Source organism: Clarias gariepinus, chromosome 4 (genome assembly GCF_024256425.1).
Source record: "Clarias gariepinus isolate MV-2021 ecotype Netherlands chromosome 4, CGAR_prim_01v2, whole genome shotgun sequence".
Lineage (NCBI taxonomy): Eukaryota > Metazoa > Chordata > Actinopteri > Siluriformes > Clariidae > Clarias > Clarias gariepinus.
Genome location: NC_071103.1, coordinates 36,069,233 through 36,082,011, shown reverse-complemented (window position 1 = coordinate 36,082,011; position 12,779 = coordinate 36,069,233). Strand labels below are relative to the sequence as shown.

General features: G+C 37.4%; 1 protein-coding gene across 2 annotated transcripts in view; it reads right to left on the bottom strand.

Annotated features, from left to right (window-relative positions):
- Positions 1–12,280, bottom strand: part of nck1b (NCK adaptor protein 1b) — a 74,380-nt gene extending 62,100 nt beyond the window's left edge. The window contains exon 1 of one of the 2 annotated variants that reach the window (XM_053493983.1): positions 12,144–12,280. The gene's annotated coding sequence lies outside the window, so the exon portion shown is untranslated. Of the gene's footprint in view, positions 1–803; positions 847–12,143 lie in introns of those variants that run through there. The other variant, XM_053493982.1, reaches the window with a different exon arrangement.
- Between the last annotated feature and the right edge of the window lie 499 nt (positions 12,281–12,779).

The window sequence follows — 12,779 nt, the reverse complement described above, 5'->3', positions numbered from 1 at the left end:
TATCGAGTTCAAATTCATTGAACATTTTTGCTCGTCTTGTAAAACACTCACAGACCAAGTTACTCGAAATCTAATGTTTTACTATAAATAAAAATTATTGTTTCTAGAAAAATCATAAAACAAATAAAAAAAATGGAGGGCAAAAATAAGGAATTAAACCAGATTCAGATTGTTACGATTTAGATTAAATTCACTCTTCTTTTTTACAAACGCAAAACATGCTTCGAACGTGTTATCTGATCTAATGTAATCTAAAATCACGCACTGGAAAATAATCATGACATTTACTGACATATTTAACGTTAAATTTACATACGTAGATACATACATTCATGCACAAAAATACATTCTTATAATCATGTAAACTGAATGTAAAAGTGTGTAACATAAAATAAAATAATCGAAGACCACACGGTACACTGTAGCCCTGTGTACTGTAAGGGTTTTCACCTAGAAGTGATGACTTTCCTGTGACAGCATGTCCTGAAGTGGGTTATTCCTCTCCCACGGCCGCTGGTTATTACATAAACACGGACACTGGAGATTCTTTCATCAAAAGCCGGCTAAAAGCCAGTCTTCACGCAGAACTCATCATCATAACAGTTTAACACGGCGTGTGCGAATGATCCGTTAGTGTTACACCGAGTGAATCAGTGCAGCTGCAGGAAAAAACACTGAGACAGGTGCAGCGCTATAAATCAGTATCTCTCTTCACAGCCCTAACATACACACACACGTTGTAACAATCGACCGCGCGGGTGAAAAAGATGCTAACATCGGTTTGTGCTAAAGAAAGCGGTTACCTGTCTTCTAGCGAGATGGTCCTCCTTCTTTTACTGCGTCTTGTCTGTCTGAGTAACTTCAAGTGGAACAAAGTGAACATTATTAACAAACGAAATGGAGAAGTGAAACTAGCTCCATGTGAAGTAAGACAACATAAGCAAGGCAGTAGTTCTCTGAAACCACAACTGTTTTGGTTTCTTGATCTTTCCCCCACTTCAGTCATTAAAAAAAGATTTTAAAAAATCATCTACAATATACAGGAAAAACCTTTGTTAAAAAAAGCCCTGGTGTCCTCAAAGAAACTTAAATATGCTAAATAGACAGCACTGCTGTCCTTAAACAGGGTAAAATTAGCTCAAAAAAGGAAAAAAATAAACCTCTGACATCCTGTAACAGCATAAAATCAGCTAAAAAAAAGCCTCTGGAGACTTAAATAAACTACCAAGAGGCACAATAAGCTAAACACAAGACACTAGTGTCCCAAAAGAGGAGAGAAAATAGCTAAAAAAAAGGTACTGGTATCCAAAAAGAAATGAAAAAAATTAATAAAAAGAAACCTTGGACATCCTAAAAGACTACAATGAGCTAAGAAAAGATACTAGTGTCCTAAAAGGAGAAAAAAATAGAAGACACTGGTGTCCTAAAAGAGAAATATTACCTACAAAAAAATAAATAAATAAAAAATACTGGTGTCCTGAAAGAGACAAAAAAAAAAAAAAGCTAAAAAGAAACATTGGACATCCTAAAAGAAACTACAATGAGCTAAGAAATGACACCAGTGTACTAAAAGAGGAAAAAAAAAGAAGACACTGGCGTCCTAAAAGAGAAATATTACCTAAGAAAGGGCACTGGTGTCCTGAAAGAGATGAACTAAAAAGAAACCTTGGACATCCTAAGAGAGACTACAATGAACTAAGAAAAGACACTAGTGTCATAAAAGACGAGAAAAAAATAGTTAAAAAGAGGTACTGGTATCCAAAAAGAGACTATAATAAGGTAAATAGAAACCTTAGTCCTCCTAAAAAGGGATTACAATGAGCTAAGAAAAAGACACTGGTGTCCTACGAGAGACTAAAGTGAGCTTACAAGAAGACCCTGGTGTGGTGTACATGAGGCAGAAATAAGATACTAGTCTCCTAAAACTTTAACTTAAAAGTAAATTAAAAAGAGAACAAGGATGTCCTAAAATAAGCTAGTACATTGGTCTCCTAAAAGACACTAAAGTGAGCTTGAAATGAGACACTGTTCTGCTAAAAGAAATGAAACAAGGCAGTGGTGTCTTAAAAGATGATAAAAAATAAGCTAAAAAGACGACACTGATGTCTGAAGATAAGACCAAAATAAGCAAAAAGAAAACACTTGTGTACTAAAACTGATTAAATAAGCTAAAAGAAGACTGGGCACAGAGAGGAGGAGTGAGAGCATCATATACCTCAGACGTTTACAATAAAAGACCACACACACACAGAAATAGAGAAAGAGCCTTGACTGTGTATCCTTTTATTGCTAATTGTATATTTAAAAAAAAATGTAATTTTCACGGTCAGTAATACAAAGTAGTAGTAGAGAGAGAGGGGAGAGAGAGACATGATAGAGAGACAGACAGAAAAAGGGGACAAGAGAGAGACAGACAGGGCAAAAAAGAGAGAGACACAAATGGCAAAAGACAGATAGTGTCAGAGAGACAGACAGGTCAAGAGAGAAAGAGAGAGACAGGAAAAGAGAAAGAAAGATAGACAGGGAAAGAGAAAAAGAGAATAAGAGAGACAGGGTGAGAGAGAAAGACGGGGGAAAAAAGGGCAAGAGACAAAAAGGGCAAGAGACAGACAGAAAGAGCCTGGATCTGAGAGACAGACAAAGGGCAGGAGAAAAACAGAGAGAGAGAGCACATGCGAGAGAGAGAGAGAGAGAGAGAGAGAGAGAGAGAGAGAGAGAGAGGCAGAAAACAACTGCCACGTCACAGCAGCGTACTGATCAGCTGCACAGAACAGGATGTGGAGTTCAGCTTATAACATAAGTAAAAGAGAGAGAGAGGAGAGAGAGAGAGAGAGAGAGAGAGAGAGATGGTGTCAGAGAGACAGACAGAAAAAGAGGACAGAAGGAGTACCATCAACAGACTTATAAAAGCACTGACACCTACTGACAACACGCATAGTTAGAAAGAGAGGGGAAAAAAAAAAGTCTGGGAGGAGGAAAAAAAAAAAATCCAACAACCCAACATCAGTGCGACCGAACTCCATAAAAAAAAAAAAAAAAACAACAACAACAAAGGACGGGACATAAATCTGACTTAGAGGGAACGTCTGTAATTCACCAGAAATATCTCTCAGCAAAACACACCACCCATGCGGATGAAGAGCTACAGGCTATAGAGCAGCGGCTCTCAGACCGGGCGGCGGAGTGGGGGTGGTGTGGGGGGTGATTAGGTGGTCCAGGGACACTAAAATGTGTGTGTGAGAGAGAGAGGGAGAGAGACCGAGAGACGCAATCTTGTGGATGCTCTCCTTTAATTCTAGTTAATTCAGGTTAAAGGAACAAGCAGCGCGTCACTGAGGAGTCATCTTATATCAGAATTTTAATCTAACACTTATAAAGCAAAACTGAATAGGTTTTACATTTTCTCCAAAACCACACAGGGGGACTTGCTGCGGACTAATAAAATCCAACTGAAAATCCAGGGTCCTGAGGGAGAGTGAAGGCTCTGACACGCTTCCTCTGAGACACAAGCTTCTTAAACTGCTTCAAACACGCACAGCATGAGGAGGCGGGAATTAAGCGCACAAGCACACACATGATTGGCTGGTGTATCAACAACAGACATAAGTGCGAGAGAGAGACGCAGCGAGCACCCGCTCGTCACTTAGAGTTCGAAGGGATTCGAACTATTCGTGTGATGGAGAAAGATAGACCAAGCTGAAAAACAGGCCAAATCCGGTCACCGCCTGACTGATCTGTGAATTTCTTTTTTTTTTCTTTTTTTTATTTATTATTATTAAATAACTTGCTGATTGTGTTTATATTGTTTATAAAAATTACTAAAGTGATAAACATCGTGCACGGCGAGCCAGCCTAAAATCATGAATGAAAAAATAGAGAATAAGATTTCTGCCCGGCCCTACAGGGAACGGAGCATGTATGGATATTTGCCCCTCGCCCCCTGATTTGGCCTCTCGGCTCAGATTTGGGGCCTCGAGCAACGACATGGCCGTCTCCGCTCTTCTCTCCGCCTGTCTCTGTCCCACCTTAATGAGAGGTTGTGGAGAGACCTGTCAGAGACGTGATAATTACAGAAACTACAACCTTCAGCAGCTGCAACGGGCCTCAACCCTACACACACACACATGCGCGCGCACACATCCAGTCTTACTTTAAACTAAAGCAACATTCTGTTATTAGCTTATTGTCCCTAAAAACTTGTGAGTAGACACCACCCCGTCACTTTTCACCAGCGCATGTGCACAGAGAAAACACACACACAGTTCAGGAGTTTCTTTCTTTCTCAGTTTCAGCTTTCATTAAGCAAGCAATAAAGTTAATTTCCATAAAGATTTCCTTAGAAATTTGTTTAATTTGTTTATTAAATCTTTTTTTCTTCACTGCAAAAAAATGACATATTACTGAGTGAAATATTGAAATGAAGAGAATCTACCCGAACCCATGTATAGTTTCTTTAAACAAGTTCTCAACAAACAAAATACAAGATTATTTCTAATTAAAGTTTGCTTTTTTTATTAAATAAATCACTAAAACTTGCAAAATTATCCGTCAATAGAAGAACAAGAATCTTTGCTTAAATTTAACAGTTTAATAAGCTTAATAGTTTCATATTTGGTTTGTTGCAATTTTATTTTAAGTCTAGATAAATGTTATAATTATAACATATACATGATATATGCTATAAATATTATAAAAAATTATATGCAATATATTCTGATTTGCTAAAATTATATTTTTTATATTATATGAGATTATATATTTTTTTGTTTTGCAGATTTGTTTATTTCTCACCTCACCAGTTTGTTTCTGATTCACCTCTAGTTAGGGCTCGGCCAATAAACGATATCATATCGAATCACGATTTATTTTATTTTAATAACGATGATAAGCTCTAGACATTTTTTGCTTGATATAAATTAATCTAAGAGTCAATCACACAGCAGAACAATATGACAACAGCCAATCAGCGTGCAGCTTGCGCGTGCAGTGCACGTCAAAGTTAATTTCCTACCGCACTTTGAGAAGCAAACTTGACACCAGGACGACAAAAAAATAAGTGGAAGCAGTGCATATATATTAAGCATGTTACATGGCGTTAATGTTTTAAAAAGTGAGTAATGCATCTGTTCTACAATAATAACGTGATAATTTCTCATAATTCATTCCATTTTTGTTGTCATTGCATGCTTAAGCCATTATGTCAGTTTATTGGGGCAGTGTGAAATAGCCTTTATTTACCTCCAAATTGTGGGATAAAAAGACAGCCCTAGTGTGTGTGGTCTAAATGTTGTTTCTCATTAATGTTTAAAAAGTACTTTCACAAAATACTTTATCATCACAAACAAGTATTTTTTTTTATTAAAATCTTTGCCTTGTAAAGATTCTAAGCATGTGCCTATAGTATCTTAATTTTTAAGGCCAAATCTCTGAATTCTGATTGGTCGAGAGGTGCCGATTCACTTTCTCTAACAGCATCTCTGGCTTTTATTCCACCGCAGGTTGATAGTACGAGGAGGAGCCTCTATTTCTTTCAGATAGTTTTCCACCACAACAAATCTGTTTTTTTTTTTTGTCCTTTCTTTTATGTAACACAACAAGCTATGGGGTTTGCCTTGCAATTAGGGCTGTCGATATTACCATGTTAACATGTGATTAATCCAAAAATTACTTTTTTGTAATTTTTGTTTCACTGTTTTACTATTTTTTAAAAGTATAATTTATAAATATAAATAAATATATTTATAAAGTACAAATTAATCATTCGACATGTTTGACTCTGATGACTTTCCATAATCACAGCTCGGATACCTGACTGTGTGTGTGATAACGGCACGTTTAACGCAGATAATAAGACTTTGGGGTTTGCTGCACGGCAAGTTTCATTGTGAAAAGCTTCTAGATGGAAGCTTGGATAAAACCAAAGTTGTGTGCTCAAACTACCTAAAAGGCTAAAAAGAAAATTCACAAAAACTTACTTTAGATGTAAGATGTGGGAGTGGTGGCTCAGGCGGGTAAGGCTTTAAGCTTGTTGATTTTTCGTATTTGAGGATCCGCCGGTAGGTTGCCTAAATACAGACTGGCAGCACTAGTTATTATTTTCAAGAAAAAAAACAACAAAAAGATTTGAAAGTATAATCGTTTATCTCTTGTGTGTAAGAAAGAGACCAAACCTACCTCACAGATGTTCCTGTTAACATTAAACGTAACAACTTTCCTTTGTAGAGAAACGTCTGAGACACCCTGCGTGCTCGTTTACACTACTACACATCATTCACTTAGTAACTATAAACAGTGTTTGTGTGTGTGTGTGGTGTTTGTGTGAGATTCAGTGTGACTTTCCTGGAATCAGATTGTTTTAGGTGTGTGATGTTACACATTACACGTAACGTCTGAAAGGCTGTAACTACGTTATATAAAGAGCAGAGCCACCGCGCAGTCATCATGCTATAAACTGTCCATACGTAGTGAAGATTTTGTGCAAATTCTGTTAAGGTTACTCATCGACCAGAAAGGATCGTGGACACTTCCTCTTGGCCTGGTCACGTCAAGCAAACACACACACAAGTTCAGGAGTTTCTTTTTTTCTCAGTTTTAACTTTCATTAAGAAATAACGTTCATTTCCATAAAGATTTTCTTAGAAATTTGTTTATTTGTTTGTCCAGACACAAGAGACATTCTGAAACATGCTTCTCATAAGCTGTGTTCATTCTGAAATGAGGCAAAAAAAAAAAAAATATGAAATTTGAATAATGAACAAGTCACATGACTTAACCCCACCCTTTCCGCTCAAACAGAAATAATCCTTTAGCAAATTTCCGCACTGATCGGAAATGGAAGCGAGTTGAGCAAGATGGCGTCAATGGTTCAAAATTGATGTGCTATTGATGTTCACCGTCGGGATCGATTTTCTCATTTGGATCTGTTCATCTCCTGGTCACGACGACAATGAATCAATATGAACCGTTTAACAACTCGTTTGATGGACAGAACATCGGAAATTTTTGACGGAAAAGGAGTCAGACGTTTGACCTTGCTGTGACCTTGACCCTGTTTGGATCCGTTTCTCACTGGAATCCGTTCGCTGCCCATTAAACTGCATGTAAACACATAAATATTTAACAACTCCATCTCAGACAGTCACATGGACACATTGATCAATAGTTAAAGACTAAAATTTTAGGTACAAAAACTGTTTGTGGGAATTTCAGTCCTGAACTATTGAGTGACTGCAGTCGCACGTCATCAGAGATCAGAACAGAACAGAAGCTTTATAGTCATTAAGTATAACGAAATTGAGTGCCGCCCTTGATGCAAGCAAGAAGTACACAAAAACATTAGACACAAAACAGCCTCCCTAAATAAATAAATAAATAATCTTTTATACATATAATAAAACTGTGAAATTAGCATACCTGTACATTAAAGTTATTCGTAAAAAAAAAAAATGATTTGTGGTGTTTTTTGGAATTTCTGTCTGTCTGTTTATTTGTTCACACATCACGTATAAACTACTGATAAATTTTAATGGGGGTTTCGCAGGTGTATCTGGCCGAGCTTGAGGTAAAATATAAGCTTTGTTTCAGCCTTCATTCCGCGCACTTCACTGTAACATGGTAAAAGTTTTAGTTCATTCCAAAATCCGACAGATGGCGCTGTAAATGTTTTTAAAAAACACGCTTTTGACTGTGCGATTAAATTCCACACAAACAAAGTCAGGCCTCATCTAGTTACTGTATAAATAAAGACTGAAAGAAAGAAAGAAACAGCTGTCTGCATAAGCCGAGTCCAAGACCTTTTTCATGGTTAAGTGGTACCGTCCCCAGTCACCACATGCATCGCAGTCAGGCCCATCCTCTACAGCGAGCCAGAGACCCCCATGTGACAATCACAGAAACTCCCAAATAGTTTTTTGAACCGGAGCCTTCAATAACAAACATGGACTCCATATTAACTTAAACACATCTCCTGTTATACTAAACTTCCATCCTCCTAACACACAGTATGACTTCAGATCAATCCCTGCTATCTGTTATCACCCAGATGAGGATGTGTTCCCTGTTCAGGGTTCCTTCCTATTTCCATCTCAGGGAGTTTTTATGCTCAGCACTGTCTTATAACTATAGTCTTCACTTTTATCCCCTGTACATATTCTAATCTATTTCCATACATTTTTAAATTCTGTAAACCACTGTTTATGCCCAACATTAGAAGTGCTATAAATTTTAAACTGATAAACGTATACGATCCAGGACAGACCTCTAAAACAATCTGCACCAGAGGCATAAAAACATAAAAACTTGACCTCTTTATAAAGAATTATTGTTTGGGACAAAAACAGCACTAATCGAAATCAGCTACGGATCTGACGGTGACATGAACTCTTAAAAAGTCAGATGAGACCGTAGCCCTCGTGTCATCATGTGATCGGCATAATTGCGGACATGTGGAGCTTATTGTACAAACCTCCAGATCCTCGTATAAACCTGAGCAAGTGTGTGTGTGTGGAAGAGACAGAAAACAAAAAACTGGTGTTAACAGACTAAACACAGATTTGATCTCTGGGTTTATCAGCTGCATAACAGTGTGCTCAGAAATGATCAAATTAAATACATAATAAACCAGTGTGAGGGAATAAATGTTCTAGTGTCACAGGGGGGGAGGAAAAAAAACAAAAACATCCTGAAGCTTCAGTATTTATGAGTCTTTAATCTTTCAATGTGTCTGGTTTATAAGGAAGAGGTGTCGCCTATCACCTATCTTATCCTTAAAACATCCGAACATCCTCTTACACTTCTCATATCAGCAACGTGTAAAAACATCATGATGAAATGTAAATCAATGAAACACATGCACGCGCGCGCACACACGCGCACACACAAAAGAACTTCTCCCTGTTTCTCTGGAAGCCACAACACACCGATGTAAGAACGTTAGAGCTGTAGCTGTAACGAGATCTAATAACACGCAGGATAAAAGATCTAACCTAAAGATCTAACCTAAAGATTTAACCTTTCTCTGAGCAGGCAAGACTCAAAAAATTCACAAAACGACCTGAAAGCTGGCAGAACCACACATGAACCATCTTACGTCCTTTACCTCACATAATCTCTGAAGTGAAATGTACGATCAGAACTGAAATATGACAACTCATGTGAGGAAACAGGAAAGTTGTTTAGTTGCAGGACATATTAGAGAAGAACTCAGCCAGCCCAAATCCACGCTTCCGAAGGCAGAAGACGCAGCTTTTATTTGTCACATATACGCTTCAGCACAGTGAAATTATTTTCCTCACTTGTTAGAAAGTGTGAGTTCAGAAGATCATAGATTGATCTGGTGCAAGAGCTGGGGCTTGAACCCCAAACCTTTTCATCAGTAACCAAGGGCCTTAACTAATAGTGTCACAAAGCAGATCGTGTCCCTTTTTTTCATGTTCCACAGTGTACAGTAAGTCCCCGACTTTTACAGCTTCCTATGAAGATGTTCTGTAAATCTGTCCTGATGGTGAATAATCTTAACTCCAAAAAATTCTCAACAAAACAGAGTTCACAGTCGAATACAGTAAAAAAACAACTCTGAGACAAAATGGCGTCCGGGATTCCCCTCACGATTTAAAGGCACAGACACAACACTGTTCCATTTCGCTGTGAGATTAATTTCCTTAGGCGCAGTTACAGTTTTTGGCCACATGATGTGTGGGGAAAAAAAGGGGGCGGAGATTTAGTCAAGTAGATCGGTATGATTTACATTGTATATCCGTGTCAAAGGCGTACAAGACTACCTTTTTTCATACTTAAGAACAAATCCAACTTACGAACATGCTTCTGGAACGGAACTCGTTCGTAAGTCGGGGACGACCTGTACTTTAAACTGTACGCCTGCTCCATGCTGAGGACATGTCAATTGACAAAAAAAAGAGACAAAGTTTCTCCATTTAGGACACTAACACAGACATCACTTCCTCTTTGTGTTACTCCATAGTCGTTCCTGATTTTTATTTCTTTCTACACTGTAAAACAATCTGAAGGCGTTTATCCAAAATACACAATAATCTCCTTTGAAAAGTTGATAGAGATATAACTGCCACTTATGATCTGTAAAGCTTCATAGCGGCTCTAATCTGAGGTGCTGTTTGTTAATTGGTGGTTTCGGCGGCTGGTAACTAAAAATTTTGATCTTGCTTTCCTGGATGGTCTTCACAAGAGACAGTTTTATCATGGAGCTTAATTGGGTTTTGGATATTGGGTTTTGCAAATGGACTCGAAATAATAATGTTCTTGCAGGAACTGTTCCAGAACACCTGACCTTCATGCCCTAAAATAACAACTGACTGATGTTTCTGTTGTTAATTAAGCTTATATGTTGCACATTTCCTGTTTTCTCCATAAATTAAGGACTAACGTGCACTTGGGAACATGGACAATAACACTGCTGCTAACATTTGAACGCACACAATTGTCGACTAATTTACTGATGCAAGCGTGCGTGTAATGAGACTAAATCGCTAATAGAGTTTAGGGGAAAAGCTAGATCAGAGGTTTTTAACACCATGATGTACCACCACAAAAATATGTTTCTGTTGCGCCATCGGAAGCTTCTGCACTCGGTACAGGATCGTTTATATCCACACACACACACACACACACACACGTGTGTATTTTTATTTTATCGATTCTGGAGTCAGTGTGGCATGAATTACCACAGAAAAGAATCGCGATTCATAACTGAATAGATTTTTTTCTCCCAATCTCTAATACAAAAGATAGACAGAGAGTACTTTCAAATTACTTATTATTGTTAGCATGTAGCATTTACATCATGTTGTCCTTGATAATAATGAATGAACTAAAAGTTACTAGCTGATCATGACTCTGCCTAAACTAAATTTTGCAATCTTTTTTTTTTTTTACATTTTTAAAATTATTTTTACAAGCAAAATAAAAATCCTGCCCTTCGCCTTAAACCAAAACAACATTCAAGATTTCAAGATGCCCAGTGTGGTTTTAAATAAAACACTTAATAATTAAATGAAAGCGCATAACAATCGGATCCAAGCATGGCGTTTTTACTCCCTACAGTCCGTTATTGTAGCACCTGTGCTGTAGGAGATAACTCAAGGAACAAAGTTACAGTAAATCTCAGATCATCTACTTGTGCACTATTCTACACAGAGCACCAACACTTTTATAGCTAGTGTCTGACTTTTAATAACCTCTAAAACCAACCTAAAGCTGAGATTTCTTTATCAGTCTCGTAAACACATGCAAATAGAAGTTGTTGTTTTTTTTTAACCGAGATCAGAATGAAAAAGAGTTAGCATTTTATGTAAATTTTCTGGATGTAGATAAGATAAACAAATCTGCTTGCATTGCCACCTTTTCTGCATGTGAATACCAAATAAAAATATTAAAAACATTCATACTATATTCAGTTCAGGTTTCACCGGAGAGAAACATCACAAACATTATAATTATTTTAAAAAAAACATCATATTAATATTATATCATATAAATGTACATAATTTACTCATATCTAAAGCCATAATGTAGAAATAACGGTATTGTTTTTTTTTCCTACATTTTCCAACATATTTGCTTTTTCTTATTATAATAATGAATATTATTTATCATCATGAGCTTAAAGATGAGATGTGTATCTTGACTGTTATTTTACCAAGATGCCTGGTTAAAGTGGTGAAGCTAGTCAGGTTAACTTAACCTAGCTAACATAAATCTCAGCATGCCAGCTAAATTGATCCTTACTCATCACTGTTTGAGCCTTGAATCAGTCCGGATATTCACAAAGAAGCACTTAGAAAAACTCTAAGTCAAAATAATCTCAATTTTAATCCTCATATTTGACCCTGAACACAATTTCCACTCGTTTCTCCTGGCTAAAACAGACATTTCCACAGATCGCATCCTAAACGCCAAAGATTTGGTCATCTAGCGCACTATATAGGGTGCGTACACTGTTATCGCGCGTGCTCTGAAGTGCACTTGTATATAGACTAAAGAGAGCATTTGGAACACACCCGTCACAGTTTACCTGTTAGCATTCCAGCGCTTTTCCAAGGCTAGCAACTATATAAAAAATACAAGCCAGAAAACAAATAGAGGTTTACAGAAAATAAAATACCTCTTACCTTGCCTGTGAGCTAGATAATCGTTTAGTTTGCTATTTGACCGGTTTATTTGAGCAATTTCTGTGTTGAAGACATTTAACCGAGGCGGTAACGCTCACCGTTCGCCTTTATGGGAAGCTTTTCCAACGTTATTTTCCCTAACCCACAAATCCCGCCTCCGTACATTGCGATTGGATAGCTTTTCACACTCTGAATTGTATCAGCCAATCACAATACTGAGAGTCGGACACAATAGCCAATAACATAATCCAAGAGGCGGGACTGAAGTGGAAAAGGTTTTCCTGTATGCGGAGTATATCCAGCGTGAGAAGTTCCGCCTCCGTTGCCATGAGAGACCAGACTTTGTCCGTTCCCATTGGTTGCCTGTCTGGGAATGGGCACTCTCGTTGGCTGAAAAGCACGCCTGTCCAAAAATAGCACTTTTAATGTTCATTTCAAGTTCACATATAATAATGATTCATTCAAGAAATTAAAATCAAACAAAGCCTGAGACAAAATTTAGGCTGTAACCCTAACTATAACCCTAACCTAACATTTCACTCTCAAATGATTTCAATAAACAAGTCAACTATTAATAAAACATCAAAGAGAATGAAGAGAGATTATGCATTCGCATCCTAAAGATTTACATTTAGG